Source organism: Lolium rigidum, unplaced genomic scaffold (genome assembly GCF_022539505.1).
Source record: "Lolium rigidum isolate FL_2022 unplaced genomic scaffold, APGP_CSIRO_Lrig_0.1 contig_68712_1, whole genome shotgun sequence".
Classification (NCBI taxonomy): Eukaryota; Viridiplantae; Streptophyta; class Magnoliopsida; order Poales; family Poaceae; genus Lolium; species Lolium rigidum.
In genome coordinates, this window is record NW_025901373.1 from 9,225 (window position 1) to 27,763 (window position 18,539).

At 46.3% G+C, this 18,539-nt stretch overlaps 1 long non-coding RNA gene across 1 annotated transcript; it reads left to right on the plus strand.

Annotated features, from left to right (window-relative positions):
* The first annotated feature begins 14,139 nt into the window (after window positions 1-14,139).
* On the plus strand, window positions 14,140-18,155 carry LOC124682136. The gene is made up of 2 exons (XR_006996166.1): window positions 14,140-14,975; window positions 17,894-18,155. It is a non-coding gene; the product is annotated as an uncharacterized LOC124682136 (long non-coding RNA).
* The last annotated feature ends 384 nt before the right edge of the window (window positions 18,156-18,539 follow it).

Below are 18,539 nucleotides of genomic sequence, written 5' to 3' on the forward strand. Positions count from 1 at the left end.
CCCTTTTTATTATATTTGATTACTTGTTTTATTGTTTGTTGTAATTTAATTTGAAAACAATACTCGAAAACATTTTTTTTCATATGCTACATTTGATATAAATGGTTTATGTGTTAAAAAAATTATTTTAAATGTTTGGGGGCGGCGTTTGGGGGACGCGGCTGGGGAGCGACGTCCCCCAAAGGCGGCACGAACAAAACACGTCCCCCAAACGCTCAATCCGGCGCGCTTTGGGGGACGGTTTGGGGGACGCGACTGGAGATGCTCTTAGTTCTTCTTCCCGTTTGGTCTTCCGTTTCCTGCCATCCTGCGACTTGGAGAGAGGTTTTGCTTTAGACGCTAGCCAAGATAGTAAAGCTTGCAGAATAAGATTATCATGTTGGCTATGTTACTCCAAACGGAACGTCTTTCTGCTGTTCCTTTCCGTACCACGGCTTGTACCCTCGTTCGTGCCAAAATTGTTTGCTGGGTCCTCCCCCGTAGAAAGCGACTCGCGATTTCCGAAGCTCTTCCCGTAGCTCAGTCAGCATCTTTTTGTGCGGCATGCTAGCTTTCGACGCCAGCCAGCCTTCAAAAACCAAAAAAAAAAAAAGCTTCGTGTTCGTTATGTTGACTCCAAACAAAAGATCTTTCCGTACCACGGCATGTACGTTCTAGTGCAAAGATGAGTCCTCCCGCATCAAAAGCAACTCGCGTGGCTCCGTCATCATCACCACCGAGAGGAAGCCCAAGGAGCATGAACAAGCTCTGCTTTCGACAAGAAAAAGGAGAGGTGGAGGCGGCCAACGGCAAGGTTAAGATTTTACTTTCATCAGTATACCAAGTGCAGATCTTCATAGCAAGATACGAAGTGATACGGACGTATCTTTTTTGATTGATTCCCAGTGAAGTGAAAGGCACGTCGAGGCCATGTAATGATCTCACGCTTTTATCTTTGAATTTTTACTTCAGCTTAGATCTTAGAGTACTTCCTCCCTTCCCTTCCATATCACTTCTCATAGGGCGGGTTTGATAGCATCGGTTCCCCTTGTCTCGCATGGGTGGTGTAAAAGCAGCTCGTTTGGTTGACTGAGCTCATCCACATTGTTGCACACCACGTTTCTTAAAGCACTGTTGGGCATGGCCTAGAACGTTCGAATCGACTGTTCCTTGGGAGCCACCCACATCTCGCGTGGATGTGATGCAAAAGCGAATGTTTTGCTACACAAGCTGGGACGAGGAGGGAGATGGCGTGAGCTGCGGCGCGCAGCGGCGAAAAGCGAAAAGGGGGATGGGAAAGATTCTGTGACCTTCCGGCCGTGAGCCCTCCTCTATTTCTACCCCCTCCACCACTGTCCCCCCAAATTTCGAGCTCCACATATCTCCAGTAAAGGCGACAGCGGCAACTGCATCTCGTCTTCATCTTCTTCCTCGCGCAATACTTCTTCACCTCCGACGATAAATGTAAGGATTTCCTCACCTCAGTTGCTCGGTTATGGTTAAATCTTGGTTAGGAGTTATCAGATTTGCCTACGGTTTGATCTTGCTGGTAGGGTTAGTCCTAAATAGGGCAATTTATCATGATCTTGCTAGGTTGCTAGGGTTTATGTTGGTCACATTTGCCATTCCTTGTTTGTCTCAAATAGGCTGAGTTATCATGATCTTACTAGAGTTTGTGCTATCCAATTTGTCATGTATTGCTTGTCTGATTTAGCATGATGTTGATATGGTTTGCATTGTCCACATTAGCTGTATCTTTGTTCCAAGTAGATTCACGTTCTTTGTATTATAATTTGTGTAGGACTCATTCTGTGATGACTTTAGCCAGACCCTTGTCAACGTTGGGAACTGACTAAATCTGTATTAAATTATATGCTAAAATCAATATACCGATATTAACTTTGAACAACTCACAATACTCCACCCGTATTAATTTATTCGAAACGTTCTGGAGACATCTGCGCCCGTTACCTGCATCTCGTTCGTCTTCTTCGTTTTCCAACCATGGTCGACGATCGTGTAATTATTGGAACTAGCATGGTGGCCTCGCAAATGCGAGGGCATCGTCTTAATTTTTATTAGATTGAGAGGACCTTCGTCTTTAGGTGTTGACAGTTATCAAGAAATATATTTACATATTTATAGATATTTTCATTTTCTGTAGAAAATAATATTGATTCATAGATACCGATATAAAAGGTGTGTTTGATCACACGGTATCGAAATTATAGGAAATCATCGACCATATATATTGTTTTATATTTTTTCAAATATTTATACAATGGTTCTCAATTACTTTTATATGAAAAGGTTCTTAGCTCGTTGTGGATTTTCAAGAGAAAATATTATTGATAATATCTAGTGGTATCACTCTCATCGTTTCCTCTTGTCCAAACACATGCCTACTAATTGATCCTCAATCTGTGCACATCTTCTCCCCGCCTTTTTATGTTTTGATCTAATTGAGACAATAGGTTACAGATGATCACGTCAATAGGCTCAAACCAATAACATAACACCAACCTAGTTAACCATCAGCCACAAAAAAAAGAGATATAGATATCAATCCATGCTCCCCATTCATAGCATTTTTGTGATTCGTTTTTTTGTGTGTGTCTGTACAGACGTTGTAATACCATTGAGAATCTTGGTTTGGAAAATTCTATTACTACAATTATCATTATCATTTGTAATTGCGTATCTCCAAAAATGAAATAATTCCAAGCAAGCCAATAAATGTTATGTATATAATTTTGAGCACATAGAGGGCAGAAACAAACTCGAAATACGAAATCTATACTGGTCTGATTCTTATTGTACGTCTTGCGAGCACATTTGAATTCGCAAAGGCAATCACTAAGATCTTCCCCCAATCCAACCCAATCCACCAGAGGAAACAACAACATGAGAATTGTACGCATCTGATCGCAAGGCTCATTTGAAGTGATATTCATGTCCAATATAAATAATATTACTCCCTCCGTCCTAAAATATAAGGCAGCTAAGATTCGTAAAAAGTCAATATTTTCAAACTTTGATCAAGTCTATAAAAATAAATATGAAAATTGATGATAATTAATAAATATCAATAGATTCACCATAAAGTATATTTTCTCAATATATCTATTAAATATTGTAGATGTAGATTCTATTTCTAAATATTTGATCAAATTTAGTAAAATTTGATTTATAACTAATTTTAGACGTCTTATATTCTAAGATGGAGGAACTATTCTATAGAGCCTCACATAATTTTTGAACAACTCACAGTACTCCACCCCGTATTAATTTATTCGAAACGTTCTGGAGACATCTCCACCCGTTACCTGCATCTCGTTCTTCTTCTTCGTTTTCCAATCATGCTCGACGATCGTGTAATTATTGGAATGGTCGCGAGTCCCCCCTCGTCTTCTCTCTCCAGCTCCTCTTCTTGAGAGTCACCAAGCTTCCCCCGGCTCCTCTCCCTCTCCCCTCCGGTGGCCTAGCCGGCCGGAGGCGGAGGGAGAGAGGAGACCGGCCCCCTGTACAGAGTAGTCTAGGTTCTAGTTCGGTAGGTAGTTTGGCGTTATGCCGGTCTGGCGTCATGCCGTGTATCCGGAGGCTTTGGTGGCCGGAGCTTTCGAGCTGCTCCCTGCCGGTGGTGGAGACCTCCCTGCCCATGCTGCTCCGCTGGTTGGAGCTGAAGATGGACGGGGCGTTTTCTTCTGCACCTCCCCCCAATAAGCTCACCGGAGCTCTCCTTCGACCCGTTTTTCCTAGATCCGGTCACCGTGGTGGTGGGCGGCGACGGGAGATGGCCAGATCTGGAGTTCCAGGGGTGTCCCTCGAAGCTTCTTCTGGCGAAGAGCATCAGCAACGGCGAGGTTGCGCGCCGGCTACTGTCCGGCCAATGGGGCCTCTTCGCACCTTGGAGCTTGATGCTTCAACGGATCTTCTTCCTCCAGGCTAGAGAGCCACGGAGGATTTACTTCGTCCTCACCGCGGCACTGCACGCCGACCTCGCCCCAAGTGGTTTCGTCCCCGGTGACGATCTCGGCGGCCACGGCAACGAGGTTCAGGCAACGCGTCGGTGGAGAAGGACCCGATCGCTTTTTCAGTTTTCTTCTAGGGTCCTTTTTAGAATTTGTGAGAGCCATGCTGTAATTTCTTTCTTTTTTAGGGTTCTCCATGTAAGCTGTACCCACCGCTAGAAATGAAGTGTCTGGGTCCGTCTGGACCCAACCCCTGTTCAAAAAAAAAAAAAGAATGGTCGCCAGTGATTCAAGCAGCGTGTTCAAGTTATTCGGTGGATCACGGGCGCGCGAGCAAACGGGGTTCAGAATTCACAGAGTCCCGAGAGCGGTCTATCGCACTGCGGAATTCCAGTGCACCGCCTAGCGACTGCTTAAACAAACTGCTCTGTACCTGCCGCTAGCTCCGTGCTCGATGGCGGCAGAAAATGTCAGCGTGTTCACGCGCGGTCCCATACCGTACTGTCCGGAATCAGCCTCCATCGTGTACCAGCACTTTATTCCCCGCCATTTTTTAAAGGAAAAAGCGTGGAATACTGTGCAGTTAAATCGGCTTTTCGGAGTATGCTTTTGTTCGAGTGTGGGATACTTACTTTTGACGACTGATTTCGTGCTCGCCTGCCATAGCTCTTGTTTTCACGTAAACAATACCGCGCGGTTGATTTTTTTCAGGTTTGAGCGAGAGTGACATATACAGGCTACCAAACGCGCTTTTTGTCTGGCACTCCGCAGATCGCTCCGAGCCCAACCGAGCGAAAGAGCTCCCTCCGAGCAGTTGCAGGTGGGGTGGGCCGCTGCCGTCACCCGCGAGCGCGCGTGCCGTGCCGCTTCCGTAGTCCGGCTCGTACGGAACGGTCGCTGCTCCGCCTCGACCGCGACGGCTGCTGGAATCTTGGAGGAGTAAAGTCCGGAAAAAACCTTGAACTCGTAGACAGTGTCTGGATCAAACCCCAAACTCCAATTCCCGGAAGGAAAATGATTAGAAACCCCCGGGGGATCCCGTGGCTGGCAACCCCCGCCTCCAGGTAACGACACGTGTTGGTGGGACCCATGATGTTGCTGCCTAATCTCTTCCCCAATTCCTCGCACGGGCCTGCTTCTCCAGGCCGCGCGACCTTGCCGCCGTCCCCGGGCCGTGCGCCGCGCTCTGCCGCCGACGTGCCCGCCGCTTAGTCCGCCTATTTGTGTGCTGCGCCTCCGCCGCCGACGTGTCCGCCGCTGCCGCCGCCAAATCGCGCGTCGCCGTCGACGACGTTGTGGGAGATGGAGGCCGGAATGGATGCCACGACGGGCGCTCGCCCCGCTGCGCCTCCCGCAGCTCCCCTACAACCTCCTGGTCCTCCATCTCCCTCATCACCCTTCTCCATGGAGCGCCGCCTCCATCCCTCATGGAGCGCCCTTCGCCGCGTGCGGATTCACCAGGCTATTCGCCATCTTCAACGGGCGCCCCCTTCTTCTTCGACTTCGACGAGTCCTACACCTCGTCGTCCGCGGAGTACACGCCTTCGAGCCTTTCGCCGCACACGGATTCGCCAAACTACACGCCATCGAGCTCTTCACAGCGTGCCGGTTCGCTCGGACTACACGCCATCGAGCCCTCGCCGCGCGCCGTGCCGCCGGATTACACGCCCTCGAGCCCGTCGTGGTGGCTAGCTTTTCTCATGGTGCCTGCATCGCTCTACCACCGGCGAGTGTGTGTGCTACCACCGGCAAGGGCATGTGCTACCACCGGCACATGGCCTTGCTACCGACGGATACCGGCGTTGCTACATTTGGCATCTAGCGTTGCTACCAGTGGAGGGGTGGATTTGCTACCGTAGGTGTCCGACGTTACTATCGATGGTCCGAGGTGTTGCTATCTTAGGTGGACGGAGTTGCTGCAACCTGGGCGGTGTTCTCCGATGAGGTCTCCGTCATGTTGATTTGTACCGTAGGAATATTTTTTTGCTACAATTTTTATGCGGTTTTGCTCCAATTACTCCGGCGAAGTCTCCGGTGAGGTCTCATTATTGTCCCCGACGATTTTTTATTTTTGCTACATTATCATTTTTTTTGCTACAATAGCATAATTTTTGTGCTACGAGCTCTCCGGCGATGTCCCCGGCGAGGTTTCCGGCGAGCTCAGCCTTTTTATTTGATTTCGTGGCTGAACCGTTTTTTGCTACAATGTAGCAAAAGCGGGTTATTTTTTTGCTGCCGGGAGGTGTTTTTTTGCTACATTCCGTAAAAGCAGATCTAGCCGTCCAAGATGGTCGATCCGACGGCTGGCGACCCGGGGGCTGAGAAATCAGATCCCCGGGGGACGCCCAGCACTTTCCTTCCCGGAAATTAGCACCCTCAACTCACTAATCCTGGTCGTTTCTTGACTGATACTCGTTTAAGGCAGGGTTCGCTGACGTGGCTATAATGAATACTGGGATTGTAGACTTTTTCAACTCTGCATATCTGAAAAGGGAATTGTGCCCATCCGTGTTGCCATCGTCGAGAGACGGACATAAACAACCGTCGTATGCAGCCGCTCCTTCACCTCCGTCCCGAGACGGGCGAAGTCGGTGAAGGATCCGAAGTACTCCGCCTCCTGCTGATGAGCTCCGTGTCCGCGTGTCTATGGCGATGGAAGATCAGGCGACGGCTACCGGCGCCGCGGCAACAGCCAACAGAGCGACGTCTCAAGCGGCAATGGCGGGGTAGGAGCTTCATTCTCCTGTGAGAAGGTGATAAGGCTGGGGTTGGAGCTTGGCCTGTTGGCCGTGGCACTGGAGGCTTTCCCGCCGTCCTGCTCCGCCTCCTATGCCTTCCCTGGTCTCTACACCGCAGCGCAGTAGCACCATCGCCGGCACCTGCTCACGAAGCTCTTCCTCCCCAATTACTCCACCTCTTACTCTATTGGTAATTCCGTGCACCACCTCTTCCTTGCCAAACTGCAACACGCCCAAGGCGCCCAAAAATTCCTTGCGCACATGACCAGATGTGATTGCTTCAAATACTCAAAAGATCTTCAACACGAATCGCCTGTCCTCAAAATCTGGCTTCACATCTTTACTTGTTTCCACCCAGCAGCCACAATCTAGCTTCTTTTATTCGATTTCATGTCAATTTTACCTGTTTATTCAGTTAGTTAGGCGCGCCGCTGCCTCGGTGGGAGACGAAATCAAGTACTCCGTATGTGCTAGATGGGGCCAGCGTCCCAGCTGCCGCTGCGCGGTACAGAGAACGCAGTTAACGCTGCCGCTACTGCTCGGGGTGGGAGACTGGGAGGGCCGCCGCCTTTCCAGACGGGAGGCAGAACCAAGGATGTGAGGGACGGGGGCGCCGCCTCAACTGCCGTTGTGCGGGCTGATGATGGAGTTGTCGCTGCCGGTACTGCTCCGGAGGAAGCTCCGCGGCCGCTCGGGATGGCAAGCCAAGCCCAGGTTGTGCAACAGCGGCGCCGCCGCAGCTACTGCTAGGGATGGGATGTGCCCGGCCATGCTCGGGACAAAGGCGACGCGTGCGCGACCCGGTGAGAGACAAAGGAGGTGCGGACAAGAGATTAATAAAGAAACAGATTTGTATGCGACATGTGGACCATGGATGTCAGTTGGAAAGATCATTGCCACATCAGTAATCCCTTGTTTGGAAACGATCCAAATGCCACATTAGACCGGGAACGGCAAGTTGAGGGTGCTGATTTCCGGGAATTGGAGTTTGGGGTTTGATCCAGACACTGCCTATGAGTTTAAGGTTTTTTTCAGACTTTACTCATCTTGGAGAGTGGCGTGCCATGCGTAGAATATGTGTACGATCACGCTCCTTCGTCATTTTTCTATACTAGCCTTGAACACGCCTAACTGATATTTTCAGCCCATTTTCGGTATGTACTAGCGGTATATTCCTGCTGTATACGCCCGATCGATCGGTGCTGCCGTGACTGGTCGCCGTTTGTCTCGTATTTTTACTAATTGTTTTTGGATATAATCTCAGTTGTATTCCACTACTACTTGTGGTGGTGGTAGATCTTTCTATGCCTTATGAGCAAGCATGTGGCATTTACAGGTTGATATTTCTAGCCGAGCACGTCATCGTCGATGTCTTTTTAGATATTATTATTTTTTTATTTCAACAAATATTATACGTTATCCAATTCTACCTTGGAGACGCATAATGAAACAGCATCACCCAGCAAGCCGATGGCTGCGCCATGAGCTCCTTCTTAGACGCACTTGAGGGCCGCATTCGCCCCTGCCTGCACCGACAAACCACCACACGTCTGCTTTAGCTACGACTACGATCTCCACCGAGATCCACCACTTCTCAGTTTCTCGTTTGAAGTCAAACTGCACTAGCTTTGATCAAAATTATTAGAAAATACTATCAATATCTGCAGTATGCAATGTATACCATACTATAATATACTTCATGATGTTTTTAGTGGTATGATTTGATATTGTAGTTGTAGATGTCGATATTTCTTTCAATAAAACTTGCTCGATCAAAGACTTTGAAAAAATCTTATAGGCACTATATTTCGTCAGAGATGGAGTATTTCGAGGTCAGATTTTTTTCTATGGTAGATTATATTTTCTCCTGCATCTATAACTTTTGCTCTGAATTTTTTAAAATTTGTAAACGCTGTTTCTGAATCGTATACAAATAGAGCTACATGTGGGCCGTGTTCCAAATTCACACTCCATTAAGATAGGTAAACTCGGTGGGTCTATAATACCCCAACAAAGAAGCCCGACAAGTCATGCATGGCCAGTACCACATCGATGTCGCTGGCTTAAATTGATCTTGGCAAAGCTAGCTACTACCAGGGCATCGTCACCAATTCATCATGGTTGATGAGTTAAGGACATGGGACTGCTGTCTGTCCGTACGACTATCCGCACCGCCGATGGATCGTTCCCCGACATGGTTGCCCCATGTATCCACACTACTGCTAGATCACGAATTCATAGCGCTGGAGTAGGCCAAGTTCACAAGTTGTACGACCTGATGATGAGCTTCATCCCAACCGTTCCGTACGCCATTACTGCTTCTGTCCCGTGGATATCTAGCTGGAGCATACTGAGGAGCAGTACACTAGTGAAGTAATCGTAAATACTCCGCGTCTCTGCCACCACGCCTAAATTATCACGCACCGCACTTCTCAATTCTCATCACGATAGCTACTCAAGTTTTTTCATCGCGCAAAGAAAAGGGAAAATTAGAAGCTGTAGTGGATGCCGCGTTCGACCGAGGTCTCCCTTCCAAATTGTTTATTATTGAGCGTATCGCGCCTCTTGGCGCCGCTCAAGTTCCTTCGTCCTTTCGTCCTTCCTGTTTGGTCTTCTCTTCCCTGCCGTGCTGCGACTTTCGTCGTCCGATGGACAATTTTTATAAAGCTACTACTTTCGTCGTTCGATGGACATTTTTTTATAAAGCTACAGTACTACTTTCGAGTTTCGAAGGTTTTCTTTATAAAGCTAGAAAGGATAGCCGAATAAGCAAACAACAACCTTATCGTGTTCATTATGAAAACGGAAGATCTTTTGGTGCTCCTTTTCCGTACCACGGCATGTACGATAGTGCAAAGATGAGTCCACTCACATCGAAAGCAACGCGACAGTTTCTATCATCACCACCACCGAGAAAACCCAATGAAATACTACTATTCCAGTAGGAACGGTTGATGGAACAGTTCAGCTTTTTACAGAAAAAAAGTAGAGGAGAGACGACCAACGGCGAGGTAAAGGTTTTCCTTTCAGCGGTAGCATCAAGCGCAGATCTTGAGAGCAGGATACGAAGAGATACGGACGAACGCATCTTTCCGATGGATTCCGACGGAAGTGAGAGACACGTCGAGCTAGGGCTATACTCTCACGTATCGTCGAAATTTTTGGAAACTTATAAATTACTACGTAATGATCTCACACGTATTTTGGAGTAGTACGAGGCAGTGTAATGATCTCATACGTATTGTTGAAATTTTCGTTCAATCTCCATCGACAGTCTAACCGAGGAAGTAGAATACACTGACAATTAAAGCGATAAAATATTAATATAAATAAAATAAACTCTAGCTAACTAGGGTTTGCACTATTGCCGTCTAATCGTTGCCGACCAGTTCGATGAAGACCGCGGCTGGCGTGTGTACGGTGCAGCCCTGTTTTCTCTCTTCCAAATTGTTTATTTACTATATGTATTTTGTCCTTTGGCTCAGTTTTTCTGGTGGTTCTCTCAGTTTCTTCCTGCCCAGCCGCAACACTCAGATTGTGGGGCTTGCTGCTATTTGCTGGGCTATCTGGAAGCTCAGAAACAAAGCTTGTTTTCAGAACAAACTAATAAAAATCCCTTTTGCACTAATTAGTCACTCTATTGTCTTCATGAAACACTGGGCAGGATTACACAACGAGCATGCTGCGATGCTATTTGCCCTGGTGTTGACAGCCTGCTGATGCTTGTTGGTGCAGCTGACAATGCAAATGTTGAATGCTCTTCTGTTGGACATCAACGACCTTTGCGTTTGCTAGATGCTCAAAGCAATGATAATGGTGCTGGGAGGATGGAAACATAAGATGATGAAGATGCAAATGTCTGATTCCTGGGAGGATTACCTTTGGGACTGGATGGTGGTCTTTGTTAGCTCTTATTTTTTGTTTGGTTCATGTAATTAGTATTAGAAAGTCCAAAATTTCTCGTACGAACCCTAGCTTTACTTTTTGTTGCACCTGGTGCGATTACTTTTGGCCTTCTGGCTGGATGACATGTACTACGTATTTCGTTATCATCATGGTAATAAAATTGGATCCAATCCCTGGGGATCGCTTGGAAAAAAAGAAATCCTGGCCCTTGGCGCCGCTCAAGTTTCTCTGGCCTTCCGTCATTCATGTGACTTCTGTCGTAGATTGAGAGGGTTTTGACTTTCAAGTTTCACGGCAGTCTTTCTTTATACACCTCAAAGCTAGCTGTCTCACAAAAAAAAAGCCTGAAAAGCTAGCTATTTTTTTTTAAAAAAAAGTTCATCATGTCCGTTAGGGCATCTTCAACGGGGCGACGCATATTTATGTCCGTTTATGTTGGGCACGGACATAAAAAACGTTCGCATGTCCGCATGCATCTGCCTCTTCTTCAGCCGCAGGGACGTATTTATTTGACCGCATGCGTGATTAGAGAGGAGAGAGAGGGAGAGATTTTATTTGTGTGGCTAGGAATGACCGCATGCGTGATTAAAGGAGAAGAGATAGATTTTATTTGTGTGGCTAGGGCGCGCCGCTCGGGCGACGGCATCTGGATGAGGTGACGGGCTGCTCGCATAGCGAGCAGCTCGTTCTTCTGGCCGAGGAGGTCGCCTAAGCGGCGGCGGCCGGCCCGCCAGGTGGCCTCGTGCTCCTTCGTCACGCGCGTGAGGTCGGCGAGACGCTCCTCGATGGAGGCGTTGATGTTCGCCAGCGCGAGGTCCTCCTCGTCGACGGGCTCCTCCGCAGCGGCCGCCCCCTCCTCCGCGGCCTCGTACCAGCCGTCCGCGGTCTCGTGCCAGCCCTCCGCGGCCGCCTCCTCCGCGTCACCGGCATTCTTTGCCGCCGCCTCGGCAGCGACGCGGAGCGCCTCGTCGTCGGCGACCCACCGTGAGTCCGCGCGCTCCTCCTCCTCCGTCCGCGGGAACCTGGCCCGGGCGGCGAGGGAGAGCTTGGCCCATGTGGCTCGCAGGGTGCGCGGCATGGCGCCGGAGAAGGTGGGGGAGAGGATGGTGTTGCGGTACATGTGAGACCGCCGCCGTCTTTTATAGCCGGCGGCCTGGCGGGAAACTTGGGCGCTCACGCGCGCCAATGGCATTTTCGCGCGCGCGGGAACCTTGGTGCGCGCGGGAACTTTCCCGCGCGTTCCACCGCCCACCATGGCTGTCCCGTCGAGACCTGCCATGGCGCAGCGCCGCGTAAGGAAAACGAACCACGTGGCGTCTCTTTGGGTCGTCGCGTTGGGCCCCGCGTGCGACCCAAACGGACAAGCGGACGCGGGGCGCTATCCGCGTGTCCGCGCGGCCACCCAAACGGCCCAAAACGGACGGTCCACGTCCGTTTGGGTCGCGTGGTTGAGGATGCCCTTATGTTAAGAAAGATATTCGTGCGCTTTGTTTCCGTACCACGGCAAGTCCCTCGTCCGTGAGTCCTCCATCTCTCTCAGCAAAAGAGACTATTGGCATCATCTTCGCGCCTCGCGGCTCAGTCATCACCAGCACCAACAAAACCCAATGTACAAGATGGATGGAACAGCTCGGCTTTTGGCAGAAAAGGAGACGGGAGACGATAGTATCAAGTGCAGATCTTGAGAGCAGGAAAGAGATATAGACACATCTTTTCTGATTTATTCTGAGTGAAGTGAAAGGCACGTCGACCTACTAGAGGCCGTGGAACGAAATGATCTCACGCGTATCGTTGAAATTTACGTTCAACCTCCATCGAGAGTCTACTCGAGGCAGTACAGTATCGACTGAGACAGGAGAAGAAATTAAAACTTGTCACGGTCGAGTGGAATATTTGCAGTAGTGTACGACATGCAGAAGATGATAGGCTAGGTGTGTGGTGAAGCCGTGAAGGAGACCGGGAAGATAAGAGGCATTTTCCCCCCTTCACATTAATAGAAGTGGCATCGTTTACAATAAACAATTTTAGGAGTATATCTTTTTATTTAACTGCAAGATCTCGTAACCAGTATCAGTGATGGTGTTGAAAGATCATAAAGCTATAGGTACATATGGTCTTTCACTTATTGATTCCCTAAATCGATTTTTGGGATTTCTATCAAAGTTCTTTGATAATGGTGATTCACATAAGCATCACCGAACAACGGCGACAAGGCCGTTCAGTTATACTTGGGTATGAACTAAGGCTTGGCAGGGTGACTTAAATTGAAATTAGGAAATTTTTGTTCCTGTTTGCAAGTCTATGTTCGGTATCCTTGTTATTTTTATTCAGCCGGAAAAGTTCAAGATTAATTGTGGTAAGAACAAAAAAAATTAAAAACATCGAAAATCTGCTTGGTTTTTAGATTTATTTGTTAATAGCTTGAGACATCTTATTATATTTACCATTTATTATTTCTCTACTATATACATAACATGGTATCGTTTGTTAATTGTTTTTTCCACATCTTGTAGATCTTCCATTGATCATTCGTTCGGCTACGTGTGCCGTGTTTTGATTTTTTTTCAAAAAGTTCAGCCAATCTTTCTATAATCATGAATATCAGTACAAACAGCTTCAAAAGTAATGAAAGCTGCAAACAAATATTTTTGTTGACGTGGTTTTCTTTTTCTGATAGGACAATTTGTGCCTAGATTGTGTAAGGCTTTGGCAAGGTCTCCAGATCCCCTCAACAGTTCAAGCACAATGTTCGAGTTATTCGGTGGATCACGGGCGCGCGAGAAAATTCGGGATCAGAGTTCACAGAGCGTCGAGTGCAGTATATTGCACATCGGAATCCCAGTGCACCGCCTAGCAAAATGCTTAAAGAAACCACTCTGCACCTGCTGCTACCTCCGCACTCCGGATAATGTCAGCAGCTTCACACGGGCCCCGTACCGTACAGTCCGGAATCACGGTCACGGGCTCTGGACGACCGCTGAATTTATATAAACAGAAGCATGGAAGACAGTGCAGCTAATTCGGCTTTTCAAGGTTCTGTTCCGACTATGCTAGCTTATCTTGGAGAATTTTGACGCATGTCTATGATATCTTCCTGCCCGCCTGCCATAGTTAGTTGTGTTTATTAAACAATCCAGGTTAGTATCATATCATATATATCATACCCAATTGCTAAAAAGTGCTCGAAGGCTGGTTTGCACGGTTGAGCACTCGATTCCTGGCCGTCTGATCGGGTTGGATCACGCCCACGCTCCGCATCGATTCCGACAGGTTTTCACCTGAGCGACTCACTTTCTCTCCTCCCGTTCCCCTTTCCCCACCGCCGATCCACCCTGCTCTGCGGCCAGCGCCATGCCGCTGCGCCGCCCGCGTTCGCAACCTCCTCTAGCCGACTCACCTGGTCGCCTCCCTCGCACCCCCATCGTCCCACCACCCCCACCCGCGGGGCACCCTCCGTCCGTCACCCTTTGCCCTCCGAGGACGAGGACTCAGGCGATGTCTGGGGCGTCGCATCCTTCGGGAGGAGCCGCCACGAGATGAAGCGGGAGCCCCGCCGCGCCGTGTAGTGGGGCATGGAGATGGGTTCCGGGGGCGTAGCTCCCATGAGTTTCCGCAGCCAATCCCCTGGGCTTCCATCGGCCCCTAAGATTTGGCCGCCGCTCCCATGGGCTTCTGCGGCCGCGTCCCCGCGCTTCCACCGGCGATGCCCCGTTGTATTCTGACCAGCGTTGTCCGTGTAGTGGCTGTTCTGCGGGAGGCAACAACGCGTAGCACGGGAGCCGGTTGAACCGGAACATCACTGGTCAACAACCACATCTTTAGACCCGCAAAAAAAAAAACCACATCTTTAGGCAGCAGGCTGCAATACCAAGGAACTGTTCTTCGTTCCTGTTCCTGGTGCCTAAATCGCGGGGTGATTTGGATCTTAGCGACATGTTCTGAATGATGGCTGAAAACCATCAAATTGTAGTCAATTTAGCAGTATCCAGTGTCAAGAAAAATCACCGATTCGTTTTCTTCATCTTTCGATTTGTATGATTCAATCTTAGTACTAGTAGATTTCAGAGTAATGCATAGGTTCTACAGCTCGTTGTTGTTATTGTTGCTGGTTGGATTCAGCAATTTGATTTCTTTTTCATGTCCAGGCTGGGCTGAACGCAATCAATGATGGCTTTTACAAGGTACATGTCTAATGCCGGGACTATAGCGTTGAGGAAGGCAATATGCGACAAGCTTCAGAGTGTGTGCGCATGCGGATGAATTTCTCATTTGCAGAATATTCAGATTGGATAAGTAGTCAAATTGACTTACTCAATGTTCGGATATTCATATGCAGAGGAGAATGACCAGATCGGGTGCTAGTGCGAGACAGAGCTAACCGGTACATTAAATAACTTGTTATTTCTGTTTGCTCAGTTGTAATCTATTTATACCCCAATTTTTAGGAGAAGTATGTTTTATACTTGCTTACTATGACATACTCATGAAAGTAGCCGCACCAAATGCTTGATTTTTCTGTTGAACTGCAGATATTTATAGCTTAATCTGGAGCAAACAAACCTTATAGTTATAGCATCTTATTATTCTTAGCACTGCAATGGCCTCTAGTATCTGGTGCTGCTAGGTTCATTGATATATTATTTTTAGCATCTTATTATTAATCGGCCGATGTGTAGATATATTTTTTCCAGAATGTGTGTGCAATGCAGCTAACTACACATCCATGCTGGTTCCACATTCTGCCAAGATAATTTACGTCTCAAGTTAATTAATCATGTATGTAAGGTTTGTTCCCACTTGCATGGAGCAAGAAAAGGATCCGCCACCGGGTATCCATACAACGCGTATATATACTTGACCAATTGTCTCCAATTTATCATGATAGTTAAGTTGGTTTCAGCATACACTAGTTAGTTCTTGTCAAAGTAATCAAGTTGCTTTGTAGATTTTATTTAAGTTCATTTTTACATATCACTAAATTTTAGTGCCACCTGAATTGTTTCAACCATTTTTAGCTAAGCTGATTACATAGTTGTTAGTATATATTTTTTGCACACTCATTTTGTGTGCGTGTGTGTGTGTGTGGGAGGGTGGGTGGGTGGGGAGGGGTAATTAAGATGTTATATGTCACCATCGTTAAATTGGTTTGAACATAGACAATTTGGTTTTGCAGCATAGACAAGTTGTTTTTGTCTGCATAACAAAGTGGCTTTTTCGAGTGTGTTTTAAAAGTTTATTTTGGTATAGAACTGAATTGTTTTGTCTCCACGGCTAAATTACTAGTAACTAAGTTTATTTACATAGTTTTGGGGTTTTTACTGTTACAAACTTACTTTTTGTGGTCTGAGACTTAATTAAAGTTTTGTTTCTGTTATCATAGTTAAGTTTTTTTTCAGCATACAATTAAGTAGTTTTTGCAGCTAATACGAGTTGATTTGTCTACATAATTGTGTATTTTGCATTCATTTTTACATACAACTAAGTTGTTTTGTTTCCATAGGTAAGTAAGTTGGTTTCATAGCTTGTCTTTAGGGGTTAGTTTCAGATGCTGATTTTTTGGGGGTGGGGCCTTAATTTAAGGTGATGTTGATTGCCACGTTTAATTAAGTTCTTTTTCAGGTTACAGTTAAGTTTTTTCGCACATAATTAAATTGCTTTTATCAACATTCCTAAGTTGTTACCATCATCTAACTAAGTTGTATTTTATCACCTAACCAAGTTGTACAAGCAATGTCGGAAGTTGCATAGTGATTTAATTAAGTTTCTTTTATCAATATGTTTTAGTTGTTTCCATCATCTAACTAAGTTGTTATCACCTAACCAGTTGTACAAGAAATGTTCTAAGTTGCATAGTGATTTAGTAAAGTTGCTTCATCAACATGCTTTAGTTGTTTCCTTCATATAACTAAGATGTGTTTTATTACCTAACCAAGTTGGTGTATATGCAATGTCGTAAGTTGCATAGTAGATTTAATTAAGTTGCTTTTATCGACATGCTTAAGTTGTTGCCGTCGTCTAACAAAGTTTTATTTCATCACGTAATCAATTTGTTGTACAAGCAATGTCATGGGTTGCATACTGATTTAATAAAGTTGATTTATCAACATGCTTAGTTGTTTTCGTCTTCTCACTAAGTTGTATTTTATCACCTAACCAATTGTATAAGCAATGTTCTAAGTCGCATAGTGATTTATTAAAGTTGCTTCATCAACATATTGTAGTTGTATTTCCGTCATCTAACTAAGATGTGTTTTATTACCAAACCAAGTTGGTGTATATGCAATGTCCTAAATTGTATAGTAGATTTAATTAAGTTGCTTTTATCAACATGCTTAACTTGTTTCCGTCGTCTAACGAAGTTGTATTGCATCACCTAATCAATTTATTGTACAAGCAATGTGCTAAGTTGTATGATGATTTAATAAAGTTGCTTTATCAACATGCTTAATTGTTTCCATCTAACTAAGTTGCATTTTATTACTTAACCTTGGTGTACAAGCAATGTCTTAAGTTGCATACTGATTTAATTAAGCACATGTAGATTTAATAGGCAAAATCATGCATGTCTTCGTGCCGATGGATATTGCTGAAGCGAACCAACTCATGGCCACCAACTCATCTTCTTAAATTTTTGTTACATGCTGAGTGAAATGTTGATATTTCTTGATAGAAAATGGGATTGTTTTCCGAAAGTAGGCGCGCTTGAACATCTAAAATTCATGTGAAGTATTAGTAGTACTACCTGGAAATTTTCCTCCACAGCCAGAGAATTGTCTAATTTTGCTGCTAACTTGCATACTGGGTGTTGTTTAAGTTGCTGCAAACTGAAAATCTCAAGGATCTGAATGTTCTTTTGCTAAGTTTTTTTTCTATACAATGTTTTATATCTTCACACATTAGCTAAGTTTATTACACATTCATATTTTCCCAATAACACAACCCGCATGCTTCGACCCTCGACTTCTGTTGCACCTCACGCCTTGATGTACACCTACATGATTGCACACCTGAATATAATCATCTGTAAATATTCGCGTTGGTAGAGTAATGATCAACTTATGCAAATTTTGTAGCGAAGTTAGCAAACCTGACTTTTGGGTGGTGGTAGGCAATGACTTCATACAAGCAAGAAAACAACTTTTAGTGCAAAATAAAAGTAGATCTGTACTAAATATTGCTATATGCTAACCCAGGTTCTGAACGCAACAAATGTACGAGGCAATGGATAAGCAATATTAGTTCTACACATAAAGAAACTTTCCTAGTAGTACTAAAGATTCTTAGTTTGCTTTCTTGCAGTATGCTGGCAAGTGGAGCGAAGAAGAAAAAATCAGAATGTGGAAGTACGGCCAATATGGAGCAAACTCCAGTTTGAGGATGTCCTTTGTTAAGGTGGCATTTAAATTGCCTATTGTTGTTTTCACCTAATAATTGCTTCTATGTTCTCTTTAAAGATAATCAGGAAACTAGTATTAAACGTCTTATCCTGATCCAGGTAGCACTCATCAAGGGATAGCACTTTGTTATCTTTGGGGTTCATCCTATTTTTTACGTTTTTTGATGGAGGTTGCAAGTGCGATGACAGCACACAGGTTTGTTTTAGCTTTGGGGCCAGTACTTTGCACGGTACTGGTATAGTGGCATGTAAGAGCATCTCTAGCAGAGCCCGAACTCGTGGCCGAAACCGAAAAATTCCGGCAAGAATAGGGGTTCGGTTCGGAGATGGGCCAGAACGGAGCCCGAACTTGCGGCCTGGCCCGTATAACGAGTTCGGGCCCCCGAGAAATCGAGCGGTCGCCTGTTATTAAAATGGGCCGTGGAGGGGAGTTCGGTTTCTAAACCCTACTCCCATCGGTCGCTTTCACTCCCGCTTCCGCCGGCTGCCTCCTCTCCGGCGAGCGATTCCACCGCTCTGACGCCGCTCCGGCCACCACCCCTCCATCCG